Here is a 23,445-nt window from a genome sequence, read left to right on the forward strand (position 1 = left end):
AGATGTGTTATCTATATATCTATTCATTTGAATCTGTATATTTTGTTCGAACCTTGATTACTAATAAGAATTCCAACAAATTCTTCCACCTTGATTTTTTTTGTCAATACACCTTAAAATATGAAAAAAATAAATGCAATTAATGTTATTATTAATAGAAATTTGTTAACACTATGCAACTATAGTTTAAGAAGGTAAAAAGGAGGGTATTAGGAATTAATTAAATGCAACAACTAGCCTCATAAGTTGGCTTTTTTCTATTAAAAAAAGAGGTGGAAGGAAGACGTTGAGGAAAGAAAATGAAAGTTTTGGGGAGAGTGTCAAGTTTCATTGCTTTAAATCAATATTAATAAATAAAACATTAATGATCCTGAAAAGCAAATGGTGACATTAAATTTAAATTCTTTTCTTTTTCATATTAATTTTTCACTTTTATTTCTAAACTAAAATATCACTTAACCTTTTCTTCTTAAGAATTTATTTTCCTCTTAAAAAAGTTAAAAAAAAGAGTCATGGTTAGGTTGAAAAATTCATTGGGAACTTGTTTTTAAATAATTTCAACTTACTTTTAGTTAAGGTTAATTTTACAAAATAGCAATATCTAAAATCAAATTTGTGCTAAAAAAACAGCTATACACATTTTAGGTATGTTTGGTTAATTTTTCTTTTAAAATATTTTAATAAAATAATTATTTATTAGTAATGTTTACATTACATGTTTAATTAAATTCATTTAAAAAACAAAAAAAATGCTACTTTTTTTTCTAATTGAGCTTCTTTGCAATTACCTTTTTTTTAACACACACCTACATTTTTTTACTAACATGAAATTGAAACACAAAAACAAGTGGTCCATATGCTCTATGCGAAAATGATAATTCTCAGTTAAACTATAATATTTATGGAAATATATGGAGAAGTATTCATTTTTACATAAAAAAAAAGTATAGCTAAATAATAATACGTAAAATATTTTTTATATACGTAAGAAAACATTATTTTAAAAGAAATGTGGTGATATGAGAATAATTCCACAAGTGCATATAAAACTTGTGGGCTTTTATTCCACCAAAATCAAACTAACCAAAAATATAAAAAGGCTTTATTATTTGGTGGCAATCACGTGATGACAATATCCCACCCGTTCCCAACAACTTCCGTAACGTGGTTTCTAATAGCAGCTGCGAAATTAAGAGAGAATAAATAGCAAATGAAATTTCAACATCGTGATGGCTGCTACTGAAGGATTCATCTGCACACTGCATATTGCATATGCTATGGAATATTTTTGCTTACGTATGCTTCCTCTACCTACTTCTTCTCCCCTTCTCTCCCAAACTCTCCCTAAACTTTAAAAAAAAAATGATTATTCAAGATTATAGCTACCCTGCACTACCTATTCATTTATATCTTCAACAATTATTTTAACCACATCATTAATCCTTCTATTACAAATTTAAGGAAGCCAAACACTTCCATAAATTGCTAGATGTAAACAAAGCCTTAAATTAAACCAAAAATTTTCATTTTTTTCAACCGATACTAATGATATACGTACCATATACATGGACACACACTTTGATACGTATTATTTAAAAATATAAGACATATATAATTATAAATTATATAAATTGACAATAAATATGTGCACAAGTATGTTTGAAGTATTATTTTTTTTTAAATATATTTTTTATGATTGATTTTAAATAATTTGTTTATTATTTTTATAATCATAATAAAAATTTATACAATAAATTTGAATTTTTAAAAAATTAATGTATTTATTATTTTTAAAATGATATTCGAATCATGTTAGAATTATCAAAAATTCTAAAATTACTTTTAAATTAAATATTTTACCGATACGTATCGTACGAATGTTATACGAATGTTATACGTGTGCAAACCTCTTACCTATAGATACTATAAAACCAAAGAAGAATAAAAGAAAAGAATGTATTGAATATCAATAAAAACAAATACAAATTAATTGTTATCTTTATAAAGAAGGATTTTCTAGGGTAAACAAGCAACACACAAAAGAGAGATGAACTAAACCTTAATGATTCATTTAGTTTTTTTGTTAAAACAATAGTGAACCACAAAAAAAAAACATAATTTCTTTTTTCATTCTTTTTGGAAACACTATCAGTTGTGTCTTGTCTTTGTTTATAAGAGGAATTGTCTCAGTTAACAATGACAACATAGCACAATGATAAGAATAAATGAAAAAAAAAAAAGAATGGTGAAAATATAGTAAAGAGAATGCACCAAGTTAAAACGTGACGAGATTAATTAAACAACGAAAACAGTTCATTAAAATGAAAAGCTTGCAAATGTTGTCACAATTTAAAGTTTATGTATGTAAGGTTTCCACTTAAGTTCAAGAGAGGTGTCGGTGTTATAGCTCTGTATTAAATGTATAGGTGTCTGCATACATTTATTTATTTAAAACTATTTAAAAAAACCCTGTATTAAAATGAAAAGGAAGATGCCAAGTGAACAAAAAATTTAAGAAAATAAAATGATATTTTTAAAAATAAATTATAAAGTATAATATAGAGTTGACAAAAAAAGACCTACTCTAATGGCTTGACACAAATATTCTCTAAGATGTGTTGGGTCAGATAAAAAAAAAATAACTGACAAATTTGGGCTCATTTATTTTGCTCGTGACCTAAATAAGTCAATAAGCCGAACTATTTTTAAAAATAATAATTATAAGATAAATATTAAAATAATATTATTTTATTAAAATATATTTATATCCAAAAATGTTAGAATTTATATATTAAACCATTACATCTAAAAATTAAAATAATTTTATTTTTTCAATTTAGATTTAAAAACTATTTTTTTATTCTCAAATTATTCATTTAACTTTTTAATTTCTTTAAATTACGTGCCCGATGTGGTAAATTTTACAAAAAAATGGATTTATTTTGAATTTATAAAAGTAGATAAAATTGTAAAAAAATTACTAATATAAGTAAATTGTGTTTGAAAATAAGACTTTAGTACATAAGTTCATTTTTAAAGATTCTTGATTTTTTTTAAAGTACTATAAATACACCGTTGACTTCTACTGTATAGCATTGGTAACATAAATTTATGTAGTTGTTCACATGTCATTACCTTTTTTTATTTTATCACCTTGTATAATATTCTAGTAAGAGATGGTGAATAAAAATCATCACAAAAAATATTAGTACATTGTAGTAAAATATTGAATAGTAAAGAAACATTTTACTCCGCTACATAATAAAATAATATTTCCAGATTAATTCTTTCGAATAAAAAAATATTTGTGGATAAACTTTTTTTAGATTAAATGAATAATTTTAGATTAACAGAATAAACGGTAGGATATATATGTATCAACCTTACCATCATTAATTAAATAAGATGTATTTTTTATCATATATTCATAGATAATTATTTAAATCTATTTTTATTAGAGTAGTTGGATTGGAACCCAAGTTTCTTAACTAATAACTTTTTTTTAACAAATACACCATACATGTTTTATTATTATATTATAATTATTATTATATTTATTAGTATTACCTTATGATTATTATTATATTTATTAGTATGATTATCAATATTAATATAATTATTAATATAAATATTATTAATATTATTTATATATTTAATGTCATTTTTATTTTTATTTAAATTAATAATATTATAAATTATTATAAAAATATTATTAAATATTAACGAGAACACAAACGCTTTCACGCTTGTATATTCGTATTTTTATTTTTATTTTTATCATTACAACACATGTGACACCATTAAGTTATAAACACAAATATGCTTATCTTTTCTTTGTCTTGAACCCGTAGGAAGACTTAGTCAAATCGTTCATATTCTTTACCATCACCGTCAACCACTTCCCCTCCATATCCTCTATCATTGTGATCTCTCTTATTCTTAACCCTCATAATCAAATTTCAAAACGTAAGCATTTCGCTTGTTTGTTATTTCCTCTCCCAACCCATTTTATCACTCATTTTGCTCATAGACTAACGTGTCTTCCCTTTTCCCTTTTTTTTAAATTTTTTATTCAATGAACAAAATCCTACTATTATATTTTTTCGTTATTTCTTTAATAGTTTTGTTATAAGTTTAATTAAATTGTTGTATTCATGTATTTTATGACATTATTTTTTGTCAACACAATAATAATAATATTGTCATCCTACAATACCAAAGACATACATAAATGAATAAAAAAGAAAAAATAATTTATTAAACAATAATATAAATTTAATTTAATTTCAATGTTAAAATGTAAGTATAGCTACCATTGAATGGCTTTTAATGAAATTGAAAAAATTTCTTTACATCTTTCCGAAAGTGTTTACCACCCTAGCTGGTCGAAGCTTGAATGTTAATGACCTAGGGCAAAATTTTCACACTAGGGAGACTACTTAATTAACAAAACATAAATTTTATTTTAAGTTTATTTTTTGACTTCTTGAAAAAGATTAGATTAATAATATTTTTCAATTAATACAACTAATTCATTTAATTTTGTTGGAACACTATTGTTCATAAATATTTTTTAAGATTTTAAAAGTTGACTTTTAATCAGATAAGTGTTATTAATCAACACAATTTTAAGTTGTTAATAAACACTATACATTAATTAAAGATTTTAAATACCTAATCTATTATTAATATATAACATCATTTATCTCGTATTTATAATAAGTTTATTACTTTTGTGTCCAATCTCTTTTATAAAGCATATACTATTTTCCCTCCAAAAAACCAAAGTAAAAAATGTTTTTTTTAATTCATTAACGATGAAAGCATTAAATGAAGAGCATTGTACCCAAAAACCAATCAAAATTAGCCTTTTATTATGATGGAAATAGCATACAAAAATTTTGTATATCAAGACATATCTCACTCTTCCCTATTTTCATTTTTTTTTCACCAAAATGTTAAATAAGTGATATTAGGGGAAAACAAATTTAACTGAATCCCCTCCCTAATGGATAAAAAGTATAGAGAAATTATTGTGGTAAGTAGAGAAAACATAAAGTGAAGTTATGAAAACATGCACAACAAAGCCACAATTATCCCTTAGAATTTGTTGACCCAATTCCACTCCTTTCTTGTAACTTGTTCTTATCACATCCCCACACCCAACATTTCACCTTGCCATTTCCTCCCCCACCACCTCCACCTCCACCTCCACCCCAACCCTCACCACCACCACCTCCTCCACCTCCACCACTGCCACCACCACCTCCTCCTCCTCCTCCCCCACTTACACCACCACCACCACCACCACCTCCACCACTTCCACTTCCTCCTCCCCATCCACCTCCACCACCTCCACCCCCTCCACCCCCTCCTCCACCACTCCCTCCACCCCATCCATGACCCTGTCCATTTCCTCCTCCTCCTCCACCACCACCACCTGAGCCTCCTCCACCTCCACCACCACCACCTGAGCCTCCTCCACCTCCACCTCCACCGCCACTTCCTCCACCCCTTCTTTTTCGCCCTTTATGTTGACCTCCTCCTCCACTCCCACCTCCACCCCCGCCACCACCTCCTCCTTTTCCACCGTTCCCCCCACTGAACTTCATTTCACCTAATAACATTTCCGACGAGTTTGTCCCATTCACACCAACATCTCCCCTCAAACCACGAGAAACTTCAGCGGTAGAGTTGACCATGCCATTGCCACCCTTTAATTCATGAAAATCATTTTTCACATTACCTAAACAAGGGCTTACAATCGCAACAGTCACCAGAAACACCCCAAACACACTCCTCACACACCCCATGTTTTGGTTTTCCTAGATTATGATGCACAGCACTTACCTCATACCACCCTTTTATACCCTTCGCATTGCACTGGGAGCACTCGTGTATTCGCATTCACAAAATCCCCTAACCCTTCCATAAAGCTGCAAAAGTTAGGCCATGGTGATGATGAATGAAGACAAGACATGCAACTTTGATTTGCCTTCAAGTGCAATTTGTCCCCACCTCTATTTTCCCACCAATTTCTTTACACTACATGCAATCCAGAGCATATTATTAATAACACTAGTACGTAAAATCTCTTAGTCCCGGTTCGTGTTTAGGACACATATAATTACTCAAACTCAAAGTTCTTTATTACTTAGTTCACTTTATTCTGGAAAATGTCTCCTTGTTATTGGAGCACCCAAGCATGAAATACCTAAGTGAAAGCATATAAAATGGTGTAATTGTGGTGATGAAATTCGTTATTTGGCTTTTCATGGACCCTATAGTGTTTCATAGAATTTAGAAACGTCAACAAATATTATATTAAATATTCTTTCTAATAAGAACTTAAATTATATCATACATGTTTCTCAATATTCAAGAACAAGAACAGTGTTGTTATATAAGTACCTGTTATAGTACTCTAAATAAAAACTATCAGAACAAACAACTGCTCTAATAATAAAACTGCATAAAAATTTAGTTCTTTAGATTTAAGAATCAATTACCAATACCCATTGTGTTATGAGAGATAAATATACACAAAGAACCACATAATGATGTCTAGATCTCCAAATGTATTCCTTTTTTTATGTATATTAATTAGCATAAATGATAACACATGATGTTTGTTCTGCATCATGTTTGATAGCAGCAGTGCATTATAGTCTTTATTTCTGCTATAGATTAGATTATGTTGGTCTGCTAATTACATATAAGAAGCACTTCCTCTGAGAAGGTTAGCCATTGGCTTTGCAAGTTGAAAACCTCTATAGCTATTATAATTGCAAGTCCATTAAGTAAAGAGATTGACGATGGTGTATATGTATATTGCGTAAAGCACATGGAATGGAGAGGGGATATTGTTGGGTGGGATGGTGTTGGCTTTTTCTTAAAGATTAGAATTTTGGTGGAAGCTGTGGTAGTGGCCTCGTGACAAAGATGACATGTGGTGGACCTGAAGAAACAATATCGAATAGGTATGGCAGGGATGATTGGTAGTAGTGGAGGTAATGTGAATGTTGCATAATGGTGCAGTGTCTTGGATTTTTGAAGTGCATTAAAAGAGTTGCAATATGTGGGTCTTGGTTGATGCGAATTGGAAGGTGGATTTGTTCTTGTCCTCCCATCATTTCTAAGTATGGAGGAAATACTTGCTTATCCTTCTGTTCCTTCTACTTCAGCCTTCTTCAACCTTCCAGAGGGTCTCATACTAGTACTCGTTTAGGTGCTCAATCTTTATGGACAAAATTGACTAGTGATTTCACTCGAATGAAAGGAAAATAATACCTTTACCACCAAGTCACAACCATTATGATAACAGTAGTGCAAACCCCAGTAATATATATATATATATATATATATATATATATATATATATATTTTTTTTTTTATTTTTTTTTTCCTCAACATGTTGAATAAACTTTAAATGTTAATTTGTAGGTTTTAAAATTAAAAATTACTAAAAATAAAAGAATAGAAAGACAGTTTTGTGAGTGAGATTTTATTATATTGTTAGTGGGATTTTAAAACTATAATGAAAATTTTTCTATAAGAACTTCATAAAATCTATAAATAGATGTCCACTCAGTTGTAAGATATATCGAAATACAATAAAGAAGAAATACAAGAAAAAGAGTATTTCTTTAGAAAAAATAATGTGTTTTTTTTTTTTTTAAGTGACTACCTTGGAGTGTTATCTTGGATAAAACATCACATTCACTTAAAGTGTGTTATCCAACTTTAAACTAAAGATCAATTTTATTTCACTTTTAAAGATTCATTCATTTTATCTCTTTAAACCACATTTGTCCTCTTTCAAGTTAAAATGTTTGTTGAAATAACTACATATACTTATTTAGACAATCTTATAATTTTATGATAGATTGTCTCATAACAATTTATAACAAAATAATATTTTTTAAAGTGATATGTATAATTTTGTGACAGAAAATAAATTATTTGTAACAATATGTTTTCTGTCTTATGACAACGTTATAATTTTGTTATAAATTATCTCACTAATATTTGGTAACCGGTTTTATTTGTTTTGTGACATACCTTTTGTCACAAAATAATTTTTTTTTATTAATAAAATAATAATTAACATGTATTTTTGGTAATATTTTATTATTATAAGATGTTTAACAACTTTTTTAGAAAATATTATATATTTTCTGTAAAAAAATATTTTATAATAAAAGGTTTGACAATTTTATAATAACAAAAACTACAAAAAAGAATCAAATAAATCTGGAAAACATTGATTTTGTTTAACTCAAATTTTATATTAAATTTAAACCAAATCAAACCTAGAGCTAATTATTATGTTTAATTCAAATGATTATTTAATAAAAAAATTGAAGCAAACTAAGTCACATGCATCCCAATAAATAACATGGTTTTTTTATATGTAAACCACCAGATTCCAACTATAATCATTCAGTGGGGCTACGATGTGAGTGTGTATATATATAGAGAGAGAGAAGGTCCAAGGAGTGACTCTTGATTCTGATTAGCCCATGCAAGTTGTAGCCCAACAAACAAAGATTTCAAAATAGACCATTAATATTGGCACAGCCAAAAATTACTATTAAAACCTCCCCTGGTAATATTTTTTAACCATGGAAACTTTCGTTGTATATTTATTTACACTAGATTTATGAATCAGGTGAAAAATATCTTTGGAATATAATTGTTCTATCAGACATATTTTTATACTTTTCTTTTTCTTATTTTCAAAATGGATTAAATAGTAATTTACTTTCTCTCTTTTCTCTTATAAAAAATATAGATAAAGAAAAGGAGGTTGTGTAATAAGATTATGTTTTAGATTATGGGGTGGCAATTCAACTAGATAACAAAACTGGGAGCACTTTTGTATCGTAAAAGGATTGGATCACTTTGAAGTAATATATATTTATTAATTTTTATTGCTGATAAAAAAATATTTTAAATTATTAAGAAAAAAAATTATAACAAAAGCATCCACATTAATTAAAGAGTAACAAATTCCAAACTGTCACCCATAAAAGGATAAACATGAAGTTAACTATGTTTCGATTTTCAAAATTGTCTTTTGCTTATTAATTGGTTGAACAAATTTGATATTGGATGGAAACTTTTAACGTAAGAAATATCAATGAAAGACCTTAAAACTAATGAATCAATGTTGAAGCTTCCATTTGTAATTACCAGTATGCCATCTTTCTTGTTATATTTAAATTTAGAGAGACGATTCCTCAACTGTCATTTTTTAGGCATTATTATATTTGTACGAGAATTTTTCAACTCCATAAAGAGCTCGGTATTCAATCCTTTCAGTCCTTGTTCTTCACCTCCTTTTTTTATTTTTATTCTTTTTCTTTGTCCATTTGGTAACTGTGTTTGTCACTCAAAATAAACTAATCAAATTAAAACATACCGAGACAGCTTAAAAAGAGATAAAGGAGAAGATGGAAATGTGGTGTAATAAGTATATTGTTTAAAATTAAATTAAATTCAATTCAATTAATTAAATCCATAGAGTTACCACTTTGACTTGGTTAGCCCAGATATGAAAATGGTGTTATTTGAAACTATTAATACCGATAAAAACAAAGTCGTGAGAATGGTACTCAGTTTCGTGTTGAAATTATGTAGTGGTATTTGCACAATTTTGTTTAATATGTTAATTAATTAAGTTGGGTATGGATGATGATAAAGTTTGTTAGTTTGTTTTTTTGTTAATTTATTTTGGAATTTTTCTATTTGTAACTCCTTTGCCCTTATATTTGGACCTTTTGTTTACTGTTTTGCCTTTTTATATAATGCACCCTTGTAATTACTAAACACATTGAATAATAAATTCTCTTTTCTCGGTATTATTGTTCATTGTTGTTATTTTTGTTATTCCTTTTAGTTTAGGGTTCATCATGCACCTCTGTTTTCTCCTTTTCTGTTTCTTTCGGAACGTTGAGTCTCTATGCTTTCTTTGTTGCCGAAGACACGTTCTTCATAAGTGCTTCTTCACCACGAGAAAAAGCCATCATGTGCACCATCATCTTCCTCAAGGCGATTACTCCACCACTATTTGGTCAATCTTATTAGATGACATAATATTCTGCATAATAGTGTTTTAATGAAGATTAAAAATGTTATATTAAAACGGTTTGATAACCATTGTTACTCTGGATGTCAATATAAACAAATGATTTATAATGACAGTTCTAGAACTGTCATTATAAATGATTGTTGGTTGAAAACAAAAAATTAAAAAAAAAACATATTTTTAAAGACGGTTACAAATGGTTTAGGGTTCCAGATGGAATCTTCGTTATAAGTATATTTTTTTAAAATAAAATATTTTATTATTATGCATATACTCTAATCTTGCATAAAATATCAAATTTTTATAACAATAATGCATGTAATATCATAATTTAAATATAAAAGTCTACATACAATAAATTTGTACATATAACATTCTACAAAATGTTGTACAAAATATGAATCATAAACCCCAAATTTTAAAATGTTTTTGTATTGAGGTATTACTTGAAACCTCTATCAATTTCAGCTTGCACAATAGTCGATATCCAGTGCATAACATAGTAACCATACTCATAATTTTCATATTGCTTTAAAGTGAGTGAACAAATATATTTTAAATATTTTAAGGTGCATCCAAGTGAGGTTTTTTTTTCATTTGCACTTCCCCTCCCACTCAACATGTTATATCCAAAATAAGCACTAAAATAATAAGATTTCATGTTAGAATATGTATGAGTAATAAATTTGTGAATGTAATATAATCATAATGGTTTGATAAATCTCTAAATTTATACTAGGGAACATCATGCAAAATTTCAAATTTTTCTGACAAGTGAAAACATAGGAACTAAAACCTTAAAATACCTAACAAATACCTAAATAAACCTTAAAAATAAAAAAATAATAGTAAAGGGTAGATTTTTGGAATTTGGTCGACTCCAATCCCCTTTAGGGCAACTATCTTTGTTTGGGGTCGTCATATTCATATTTTGTACTAGTCAGTGTAAAATAATACAACTGAAGTTGTGTTACCCGTGCACAACTTCAGTTGTATTTTTCTCCACTGAAATTGTGTCAGTCAAGCACAACTTTAGTTTGGTTGTGAAAAAAATAGGTTTAATGCGTGAAAGGTCTTAATTTTTTTTACTTTGTGGTATATTTACAAATTTTAAAAATATATTTTTTTCTGTATATTATTTTAAAGAGTGGTAAAATTTATATTTGTTATAATGTGTTAATTGTAATTATTTGCAAATTACAGTATTATGTAAATTTGCACATGTTAGTTGAATGACATATAAGCATAATAAATGAAAATTCAAGAAAATGTGAGGTATTTTTTTATAATAAAAAAGTTTATTTACAAGTGATGACACGCTATTGTCGATACGAACAATTGTTCTTATTGTGTTCTTCATTTTTACAATAAAAACACTTTTTTAGTTTGTTTCGATCTGGATCATCTATTTCGATACGTCTAGTCTTTGATCTTCCAATTTTGATACTTTTACATCTCACAAAAACATATTTTCTATAACGTCCAACATATTTGTTACTTCTACCATGACACATTCATCATCATACAATCCACTTTCACTATTTGTATGAATATTCATTATTTTTATCATTTAATTATTCTTGTTTCGTTTAACTTAATCATACAAATTTTTTATTCAAAAAATAAGAAAGACAACATAATTACACAAATAATAATATATATTTTAAAAAACCCAACTTCTTCGTGTTATCAAATTATTCAACAAAAATAATATAAACCAATACACTAAAAGAAAAATAGTTTTAACAAAATTATTTTTACATTATCTAAATTAAAAAATCTGTTAAGAAATTTAAAACTATCGATTTTATAAAAGAAATCAACGAATTGCAGCTTTTTCTTAATAAAACGACCGGTAAGTGAGCCCATAAAAGGAACCGTCTGCCCTACCGTAGCAACTCACGGGATTACAATCTGTACAAACTTTTCAAACTACTCCTTTCCTTTCATTCCGATCATAATCAAAACAGCAGAATATCATATAGGAATCAGAATAAAAGTTTTGTTAACACTGCAAAATACTAAATAACGGCATAAGATTTCGTAACCAAAATCCACACCATGGATTTACTCCTACCATTGTTAATAATCCCGTTCACGTTGGTGCTGTGGGTTTTACTGTCTCCAATTCGCAGAAAAACGGCGCCGTATCCACCGGGGCCAAAAGGCCTTCCCATCATAGGCAACATCAACATCATGGATCAGTTCACACACAGAGGCTTGGCCAAAATCGCCAAGCAATACGGCGCCGTTTTGCACCTCCGCATCGGCTTCCTCCACACGGTGGTCATTTCAAATGCCGAAGCGGCGCGTGAAGTGCTCCAAGCCCAAGACAAAATATTTTCCAACCGCCCTGCCACCGCAGCCATCAGGTACCTAACCTACGACCGCGCCGACATGGCTTTCGCAAACTACGGACCCTTCTGGCGCCAGATGCGCAAAATCTGCGTCATCAAACTCTTCAGCCGCAAGCGCCCCGAGTCCTGGAACTCCGTCAGAGACGAAGTCGACACCGTCGTCCGCACCGTTGCGGCGAACGTGGGCAGCCCCGTTAACGTGGGGGAACTGGTGTTTAACCTCACGAAAAACATCATCTACCGTGCCGCGTTCGGGTCCAGTTCCCAACAGGAACAGGAGAAGTTCATTTCAATTATTCTGGAGTTTTCAGTGTTGTTTGGAGCCTTGAACATTGCGGACTTTGTGCCTTGTCTCGGGTGGATTGATCCTCAGGGCCTCAACTTGAGACTGGTGCAGGCACGCGCCGCCTTGGATAGCTTCATTGATAAGATCATTGAGGAGCATGTGGAGAAGAAGAGGAGTGGGAAGAGTTGTGACGATGAAAGTGACATGGTTGATGAGTTGCTGAACTTTTACAGTGAAAATCCCAAATTGAATGAAGAATCAAACGACCTCCACAACTCCATCACACTCACCAAACACAACATCAAAGCCATAATCATGGTATCCTACTTCTATGCCCTTTTAACTCTTCTCTTCTCTTCTCTTCTCTTATATTTCTATATAATTATTCCAATCAAATACTTCTCTTCAGATTTACATCGAGGGATTCATCCATTAAATTAAGTTTTTAAAACTCTTTTTTTAAAAATAATTTTTAAATCTTATTACTTCTAATTATTTATCATATTTAACTATGGCATACAAGCGATGGTAAAAAAGTTAAATATTTTCTTTTGTAAAAAACAATTTAGCGAAAAATTAAGTTAAAAAATTCTCAAAAAAATGTTTTCTGCAAATATAGTTTTTTAAATGATAAACTAAATATGCAAAATTTATGGTTGAAATTTTGAAAACTTTATATTTTTTTTGCAAAGGCTACCTTGTACCCACACAGTTTTTTTATGGTAAAAATTAATATTTAATAAGATTTGTGTACATATTGTACTTTACTGAGAATTAAGGACTATCAAGTGTTTACTGTTCCTAATTTAAACTTTCTATATATAATAAAAAATTGAATGAATTCAATCGCATAACATGTAATTATTACATTTGGCTCTATGTTTAGAATATTTATCTCAGTATATATATTGTTTTCTAAAAAATCAAATAAATTAAAATAATTATTTTTAATGTTATTTTAGGGTGTCACACTAGATTAAACAGTCGAAAAGGTTTGGTTTGCGTAATTTAAAACAACAATTATTCTTTCTTTTTACATATTTTCTTATTCATTAAAACTAAACAAAAAAAGTTAATGCTAAAAATGGTAATTGTAATGTAAGTGAGGACTTGGACATTACGAACAAATGATATCACGTAGTGTGTATTGCATGAGAGAGTGCATGCATAATTTTCCAAAGAATAAGGTGAAAGCATAGAAGTTCGTTACTATTTCACTTTCACTTTTTCGACCATAAAAGGGAAAAACAAATAAGTGATAACAATTGCACAACATGCAGCACGTTGTGCAGGACGTCATGTGTAGAAACATTGCAAAAGACAGAGTTTTGGGATAAACCTGTTTCAAGCAATTTTTACTCTGTTGTATTTGGCTACATCTTTTTGTTTTTTTATGTGGTTTTTAACGTGGAGATGAGAGAATAAATATTATCATTGAAGAATTAATTTCTATATTTGATCATTTTGGTCAGTGTAACTACAAAAAGTATTTTGTCATTCAAATAAATATTTGGTATTTGGGTACAATAATTACTATAACAATAATATATATTTATTTTGGTAGAAATGTTCAATATTTAAGTGTAATTATTATTATAATAATAATGTATACTTGTTTTGCTTATTATACCTATTTATAATACATAATATATTGATGGACTTTTTACTTTTGGACTTAAATCAAAGTGTATATGTTAAAATTAATTTGATACTACTTAATTCCTAATCATAATACTTTGGATCGATACCGGAATACTATATAACTCAATTGATTGTTGGGATTATATACCTTATCTTTTTATATTATATATGGATTGTAACATTTCTAATATTTATTTATTTATTTATTAATTAATTAGTGAGAAAAAATAAATAAAAATGCAGGACGTGATGTTCGGAGGGACCGAAACGGTGGCATTAGCAATTGAATGGACGATGGTGGAGCTAATGAGAAGCCCAGAAGACCTGCAACGCGTGCAGCAAGAACTCGCTGACGTGGCAGGTCTGGACCGGCGCGTGGAGGAATCGGACCTTGAAAAGCTCGCCTTTCTGAAATGTGCGGTGAAGGAGACGCTGCGGATGCACCCGCCGATTCCACTTCTCCCCCACGCGGCGGCGGAGGACGCGGTGGTGTGTGGGTACCACGTGCCGAAGGGGTCGCGGCTGATGATAAACGCGTGGGCCATAGGAAGGGACGGGGACTCGTGGGAGGAGCCGGAAGCGTTCAAGCCGTCGCGGTTTCTGAACCCGAGCGTGCCTGATTTCAAAGGGAGCAACTACGAGTTCATTCCGTTCGGGTCGGGTCGCAGATCCTGCCCCGGAATGCAACTGGGTCTTTATGCGCTGGAAGTGGTCGTGGCGCACTTGCTTCACTGCTTCACGTGGGAGTTACCCGATGGGTTGAAACCAGCGAGTTGGACACGAGTGACGTGTTCGGACTCACCGCGCCCGGGCGAGTCGACTCGTGGCGATTCCATCGAAACGTGTGTCATGCATGTCCTCTCTAACGTTTGCTTATGCAAAGAAGAAAAAAAGTACCTCAAGTGTACGAATAACGGTCATAAGAAATTTAAATAAATAAAAATATAAATTAGTTTATAAATAAATAAAATTTACTATTCAATTCATTTCACAAAAATCATTATATCTCTTCCACCTTTCTTTTATAATTTTGAATCCACCTTAAATATTTTCTATGAACTGAATTATTCAACTTCTTTCTGTATGAGTGTGAAATTATGTAAAAGATTAACGCATTACTATTAATCCAAAACCTTATATATATCTAGTGGTTATTATTTAATATGGATTGATAATATATACTATCATGTTATGAGTATTTTCATTTAAAAGCCAACATTTTCTTATTATTAACGTGATTTGCTATATCCTAGTTAGAAGAAAATAATTATATAAGTGGTAAATGACCAGCTAGTAAAAGAAATTTATTTGTGAAATATATAAATATAAAAAAATATTTGGGTATTCTCTTGTGAAATATAAAAATATATATTATTCTAAGAAGTCTAAAAGTTATTTGATTAATAATGTTAATAGTTATTTGATTCAAATTGGCTTTAATCTAGATGTTTCAATCAAGATTTATGTTGATCATGTTTCTGCAATTAATCTTGCAAAAAAATCTTGTTTTTCATCAAAGAATTAAACACATTGATATTCGATATCATTTTCTTATAGACCAAGTTGGAAAGAACATGATAAATTCAAATTCAAACATGAAGGTGGTTCAAAATCAGAATTAATGGATTATGTTGATATTAATTCAGATTTTATTTACTAAATTAAAGTTTGAATTAGTCTTAAATTGTTGTCTTAGTTTAGTGTTAATATTGTATTAATGGTTTAGTGGTTTTGAAAGTGTAATCCGGTATTAGTATTGTAGGTGAGAGTTGAGTTATTACTCCTATTTTATAGGTTCTGATAGTTTTGTAATTTTATTTATATATATTGTCAAAGTAAATCAACAATATGCATCAACATTATATTGACTTCTATTATTTCTTTCAAATACATTAAGATTTGATGTTGATTGCTTGCTATATAGGTAAATGCAGAGATTTATTAGACGTATAAGAAGTAGATTCTATAAGTTATACAGTATTTATATAATATGATATAACATCAAATTAAACAATAAAACTGTAAAATTAATCAGAAACAAAAACAAGTTGATTCAGATTTTTTTTCTATTCAAACTTAACTATACATGACTTTTATGTTTTTATTTGGATATATTTTTAATAATAAATTAAACCAACCCATATCACGAACACCCTAATTTTAAATTATTTATGATAAAAATTAAGAATTTGAACACACATATATATATAGTATCAATTATTGATTGAATAAGTGGATTAAAAAATAGAACTATGTTAGTGCATTTGAATTAAATTATAATAATAATAATAATATATTGTTTAATTTAAAAAGCAAAAAAAGACATCATAATAATATTTTTTTTAAAAGAAAACTAGGATAGAGAAAATGTCTTTCAACATATGTGGGAAATGATGTATACTTTTCATAAATTATTTTTTGTTCGGCAAAGTATACTTTTTATAAATATCTATTCCGAATGACAAATTGAACGGGGTGACGTGATAAGCTTGGATAAAAATAAATAATAAAATACAGAAAGAGGCATACCTTAAATAAAAATTATAATTTTTTTTTTGAAAAATTTATATTGTGTTTTTCTATAAATATGTGTATTTTCATATATAGTTTCAAAAGCCTACCTAGAATAGGTGGCTCTACCTTAATTAATTCTCATTTAATTCTTTTAATATTTTTAGTTGTAAGATTTTTCACAAAGTTTTAATTATGTAGTAATTTTAACATTTCACTTTCAACAAAGGGTACTGTATTTGAGTAATTTATTTCATTTATTTTCAATATATTTGATCTTAAATAAATTTAAGAAATTTTAATTTTAAGATTAAATAACAATTATAAGTATTATCAGTAATATTATGTGAGTAATACGTGCATTAAACATATAACCTTTTAATATAATATATTATTTTTGAAAAAAAATTATAATAAGACAACATATTATTCAATTATTTAAATCAATAGTAATTTTAACTCTAATGTATTAAAAATGCTTGAGCCTTCCAAACTTTGAACCTTAGCCACTAAGTTTATGATCTAATATTAAAGGCAATCATAAAACCGTTACCATGTCTCCATCCGTCTCATTATTTTTTAGTATTTTTCACTCTTTTAATAACTAAAATTTGTAATACAAACTTGCACATAATATTAAAATAGCCTATTTATTTCTTAATAAAAACAGTATATTTAGAAAGATAGAAAATTTCAAACTTTAAATTAAATATTAAAATACATTTTATATAATTTTGAATATATCACTACAAGAAAATCATGAAATAGAAACCAATTTTTAGAAACCAAAATAATTAGTTACAATAGAAACTAAAATAGAGACCATTTTAAAAACTAAAAAAAAAATTGGTTTTTAAATTAGTTTCTATTATTTTCTATTATTGTTAAATAGTTTCTAAATTGATATCTAATTAGCAAGATACCAATTATTTAGTTTCTAAATTTAGTTTCTAAAACCTTGGTTGCTAATTAGATACCAATTTAGAAACTATTTAACAATAATACAAAATAATAGAAACTAATTTAGACACCAATTTTTTTTTTAGTTTCTAAAGTGGTCTCTAATTTAGTTATTATTGTAACTAATTATTTTGGTTTCTAAAAATTGGTTTCTATTTCATGATTTTCTTGTAGTGTATAATGAAATTGATGAAAGTCCTCCATCACATGCTAGACTTTTTCCCTTATATCATGTTATAAATTAGTCATCTTATTAAATAAATTAGAATGTCTTTTCCTCGTCATTCGAATTTTTAGAATTCTTATCTTACTCGCTTGATATCGAGTCTTTTCTCAGTAAAATGAATGATACATGCAAAAGATCATCCAATGTTCAAGTTAGTGATCGGTATTCGGTGGTTGAAGGTAATAATTATCATGGAAAACATACCTCTTATCTTGTTCCTGATTGTGTATTTATAGGATTAAAGAGGTCCAGGTGAGTTAATCTTATCATTATGGAAGATTTCGTACACATGAGTTATGCTTAATTAATTATCTTAAATGGTGGTTAATCTTGAAATTTCAAGATATGTTAGACTTTTAGAAGGTTTAGCCACTTGTACCGGTTTCTAGTCCATCATATGAAATATAGTATTTTTGAAATATTCAGACACGCATGTCGATTCCTAGTCGGTCATGCACAATATAAATCTCATTTGTGATACTATGTTTATAAATAATTTGTAATTTTTATTGTGTTTATAGATAGTTTGAATTTTTATATTTGTCAAAAATTAAATTTAATATTTTCTATCAAATAAATCATCCGTATGAATAGTTAGTGATTATCACTTATAGATTTGTAATAAATAATTTATATCAGAGTATAAAGTAAAGCCTAATTATTTGATGATTTATTTATAAAAATTATTGACTAGATTTAGAAATAAAGATAAAGATATGGAAGATTAAGTAGGTAAATAAAGAAGTAAAGAATAATTTATTACTATTTAGAGATAAATGTGGCGAGCAACTTTTTGGTATTTATATATTTAGTGATTGAATTATATATTCTTATTGAAATGATTTTTATATAATATGATATCTTCAGTGAATCAGATTTTTATACATATGGTTATGAACTGGTTTTAATATATTAAATTGGTTTTCATATAATTGTTCATTAAACTAGTTTATGTATAATTGTTCGCTAAATTGAACTTTTATATAATTAGTTTCTTTATAATGATAATTGTTAGAAATGTAAATAGAAAAGTTGAGTAATATTTACAAACTTAATATCTTAAAGTTTTATATTGAATATGGCATTATAGTGTTTTTTATTGACTAAACTCGTGAGTTACTTATGGTGAATCTCCTTAATGTAATTGATGATAAATTAATTTTTAAATCAAAATTAAAATTAATTTTTAAGATTATCTATCAAAGTTTTACCTACTTTCTAAGAAATTATCTCTACTTTAATTCTTTTCTTATACAAAATTTTGAACTGTCAATACTCGAGTAAAGCAAATTATAACACCTTCTTTATGTTGATTTGTTGTGAATAAAAATATTATTTTGATGTAGGTCTCACATAATTAGATTTATGAGTGTTCTATGGTATGGTTTAATTTACTTTTAGACTAAAAATTATCCAAACCAAAAAAAGTGTGATGTGATTTGTTTTGGTTGAAATTAACCATGGAATCTATATTTAATCAAACTTTTGCCGCTTGAGTTGATACTATTTATGGTTATAAAATAATTTTGCTATGTATTATTTATTAAAAAAAACATTAATTAAAACATAAACTAAATAAAATATAAATAAATAAACATAATGTACTGCGTGATTGGATTTGCTTTAGTCTTTAACTCCTAAACTACTAACTGAATCGAATAGAAGATTTTGAAGGAAAAAAAAAATCAAATACAATGAAATGATGTCCAATTTTTCACAATTTACAATTTTTAATTTGATTTTCAATTTTTAAATTAGATTGGTTAGATTCTAAAAATCTTTAATTCAATTGTTTAAATTTGAACAATTATTAATAATTCTCTTCAATCTCAAATCACTCAAATTATGACACCTACTTAAAATTTAGGTTTTTATTTATATTTTTTTATAAATAACTCTTATAAAAAAACACTAGGAGTGTGATAACTTAATTACACAAAATTATAGATTTAAACGAGTTGCATTATCAAATTTATCCACTTTTAATACTAAATATTGATTATTTTATTTTCATTAATTTCATTTATTATATATATATATATATATATATTTTTCATGACTTAATACGAAATAAAACAATTTTTCTTCTTGTCTTCCTTTTCATCTTCCACTGTATTGTTGATAATTTGACTTTTGGTTACTAGGCTGGTTGACTTGAAGTTTCCTTGATTGAATTGATTTAGGTTTTTTCTCAATTAGATAGACTTAGATTCTCTTCTAATTAGATGAATATATTTATAAAGTACTTCAATAATAAAGTTAGAATCTGTTCGATTAAGTTATACTTTCATAAAAATATTTTATTTCTCTCAATAGCCATGTATTTTCCTACCCTCTATATATACATAATTACCACTTAATTAATTATGTCTTGGTTGAAAAAAATAATCGATAATATGAATAAAATGTTTTTTAACATGATATTTATTTATTTTATTTACATAACAAAAGGTTAACATTTTTATTCAATCAAATAAAAACACATTTTAAACTAATTTAGTGACGTACCCAAGTAAAATTTTACTTCGACTTCGTCCTGTTTACTTGGTCTCTGAATCTTGCTTTCTCTTTAATTTAGTCTAAAGTTATTTTACAATTGTATTGTAATATTCATGCACCTTTTTTTTGTTTCTAATTAAGCTTTTAGGTTTATTTTAAAAAAAAGTTTGTTCCGTTGTCTAAAATCATATTATTTAAATTAAATTTGTTTGCGATCCTTCGTTTAATCATAGTTATTAAATGATCAATCCAAAGTTAGTGTTTAATCATGATTTAAAAGATCAAGGAACAATTTTTTAAACGGAAATACATACAAAGAAAAATTGAAAGAAGTCTTAAGCAACCCATTTATTTTATTTTATTTCTTACTTGCTAGATAAATTTAGGATTAAAAAATAAAGAACTCAGAAAACCTCATATAGTTTGTGCTGCAAATCATATTTTGACCCTCTTTTCACCCTCCCACCCTTCCTAAGAAACAATAAAGAATAAACAACATGCACATATAAATATATAATGGTAGTTGCACAAGCAATTTAAACTTTATATAATAAAAAAAATCTTCCTAAGAAACCAAATTAACACAGAGATTTCTTTTAATAAAAAAAACAAATTGACAAAGACATGGGTTCGCAATAAAGCAAACTTAGGATGATAATAAACTATATTCATTGCTTAATGTATAATTTAAAAGAAAACCCAACAACCCAGCATGAATAAAATACAACACACATGTATGCGTTTCTCTTATAAATTTACCAATTATAATTAATCCATTGGTAAGATATTTGCACTAACAAGTTGGTTAGGGTACCACATTTCTATCACATGATGCTTTTTTTATATTATAGAAATCTCAATTAGCCTCAACTTTTGAATATGAGTGAGTGTCTTTAACTCTTTATAGCTAACCACCTTCGCTTTGTTCATCATTGAGTTTGATTTTCAACTATGGTGAGCAAAGTTCCTACAAACCCATTTTCGATGGTGAAGGCAGTGTTTCACTGAATCATGTTAATGGCACAATCTTCACATTTAAAACGTTAGAGTTATGAAGTTTTAAAAGTTTAATGACATTGTACATTAGTTTTATTCAACCACTTGATGTCAAATCTTAGAAAAATGGGTTTGAATTTATCTATCCAAAGCATTTAAGTGTAATGTCACTTCATCTTTAGGACAATAATGAATCTTATAGATTTGGGAGATATAGAAGAAGAAACTTTTAATCTTCTAAGAATTTAAAGCTGGAAAAACATCTTCTCTATGTTCGATTTATGTTTAAAAGCTAAAGTTTTCAATAAATAAGGTTTCGGAGTTGGTTTTTATATGTCAATATTCATAAAAAAGTCATGGAAGAGATAAAAACTAACTTTTCTAAATTAATTAACATAAATATTTTGATGAAAAAATAACATTTTTTATTTCATCATTTTATATAATAATGAATAAAGATTTTGATAAAAAAAAAATATATATACTATCTATACATAGTTCATAATTTCTAAGACTTCATATAAAGTTCCTTTTTAAAAGTTATGTAGCAAAGCATGACCATGTTCAAATGTAAGCACCCTTGACTAAATAAGATCATGTCCTTGTTGGATCACTATTATTGTGTTTTCAGTCAAAACAATTGTTACCTCAATACAGTTTTGTTGAAACTTGCATCTATATAAAGCATTATTATAGAAAATAGGCATCCAAATTATTTTTTAAATATATTATTTTCTATAACTGAAATTTAAATTTGATTTTTTTATCAATGAAATACAAACCATACATATATAGGTACATAGGAATATTAGAGGTGCTATGACCTTATACAAATTGCTCTCAATACAAATATGATAATATAAGAACTAAACCTCAAAATTAAATAGATAATCATTTTATATCTCACCACTTAAAACCAACAATAATTTTAATTCTAGACATTATAATAAAAAATATCATAAAATCTTGAAACCTAATTGTGAAATTGAATTTGGAAATGAGATTAAATACCAATATCCTTTTGAATAAGATCTAAGTTAGTCCCTAGTATTACATTATTTTGTAAAATATTTTTTGATATATTTATGCAACTAGAATGGTGTCATCACTTTTTTTTGACAAATAAGTACTTGTAGTTTTTTAACCAAAATATGTAGTTCATTTGTAAAAGCTTTTAGTTTATCCTTGATATTTTTTAATAGCTTAAGTTCGATGGTTGCCTTTTGATCTATTGTTGCTAGAACTATTTTACTTTGTTTATGGATTTCTTTCACGTGTTCCTTGTGCTACTTTTATAAATCTCTCGTATGTTTATTATTTTTCTTTTTGTACCCCCAATCAAGTTTATGAAGTTGTTAGCAACTCAAGAATTGTTCATGTTTTCTGTTCATTGAATTACATAATGTGGCTTAGGAAAGAAAATTCCTAGACTTTATGATGGGTGTCAAATATTTTTAGTAAAAGGTGGAATGTTGTTAAATGAGTTAGGTATTCTCACCAAGTTGTATAGATTCTTAAGTTTTAAAAGAGATCACTCAATATAGAATGAATATCTTTTTGAATAAGATTCTTCAATACTCATATTTGTTATAAAATAAATTATTTTTATTAATATAAAGAGCAAGTGAATTGAGTGAGATAATACACTCTTGAATATTAATGTAATCATATATATGCTTTTAGCTTAAACAAACAAGGTCAAATTAATCGGATAATCCAACAAAAATTAAAATTTATTATAAAATTGTTTTGTTACCTATAATAGCAAAATATATTATTGGAGATCTCACATCAATTAGAAATAAAATCAATTTATAAGAATAATTTTGAAGTCGATTTTGTAAAAATGAGTTGATCTTAAATTTTTTTTTTAATATGA

The 23,445-nt window shown here is 27.7% G+C and overlaps 1 pseudogene; it reads left to right on the forward strand.

Moving 5' to 3' along the window:
• Positions 1–9,157: 9,157 nt before the first annotated feature.
• LOC137805698 (cytochrome P450 84A1 pseudogene) lies at positions 9,158–15,314 on the forward strand (annotated as a pseudogene).
• Positions 15,315–23,445: the final 8,131 nt, after the last annotated feature.

This window comes from Phaseolus vulgaris, chromosome 3, assembly GCF_051622355.1.
Source record: "Phaseolus vulgaris cultivar YP4 chromosome 3, ASM5162235v1, whole genome shotgun sequence".
Classification (NCBI taxonomy): Eukaryota; Viridiplantae; Streptophyta; class Magnoliopsida; order Fabales; family Fabaceae; genus Phaseolus; species Phaseolus vulgaris.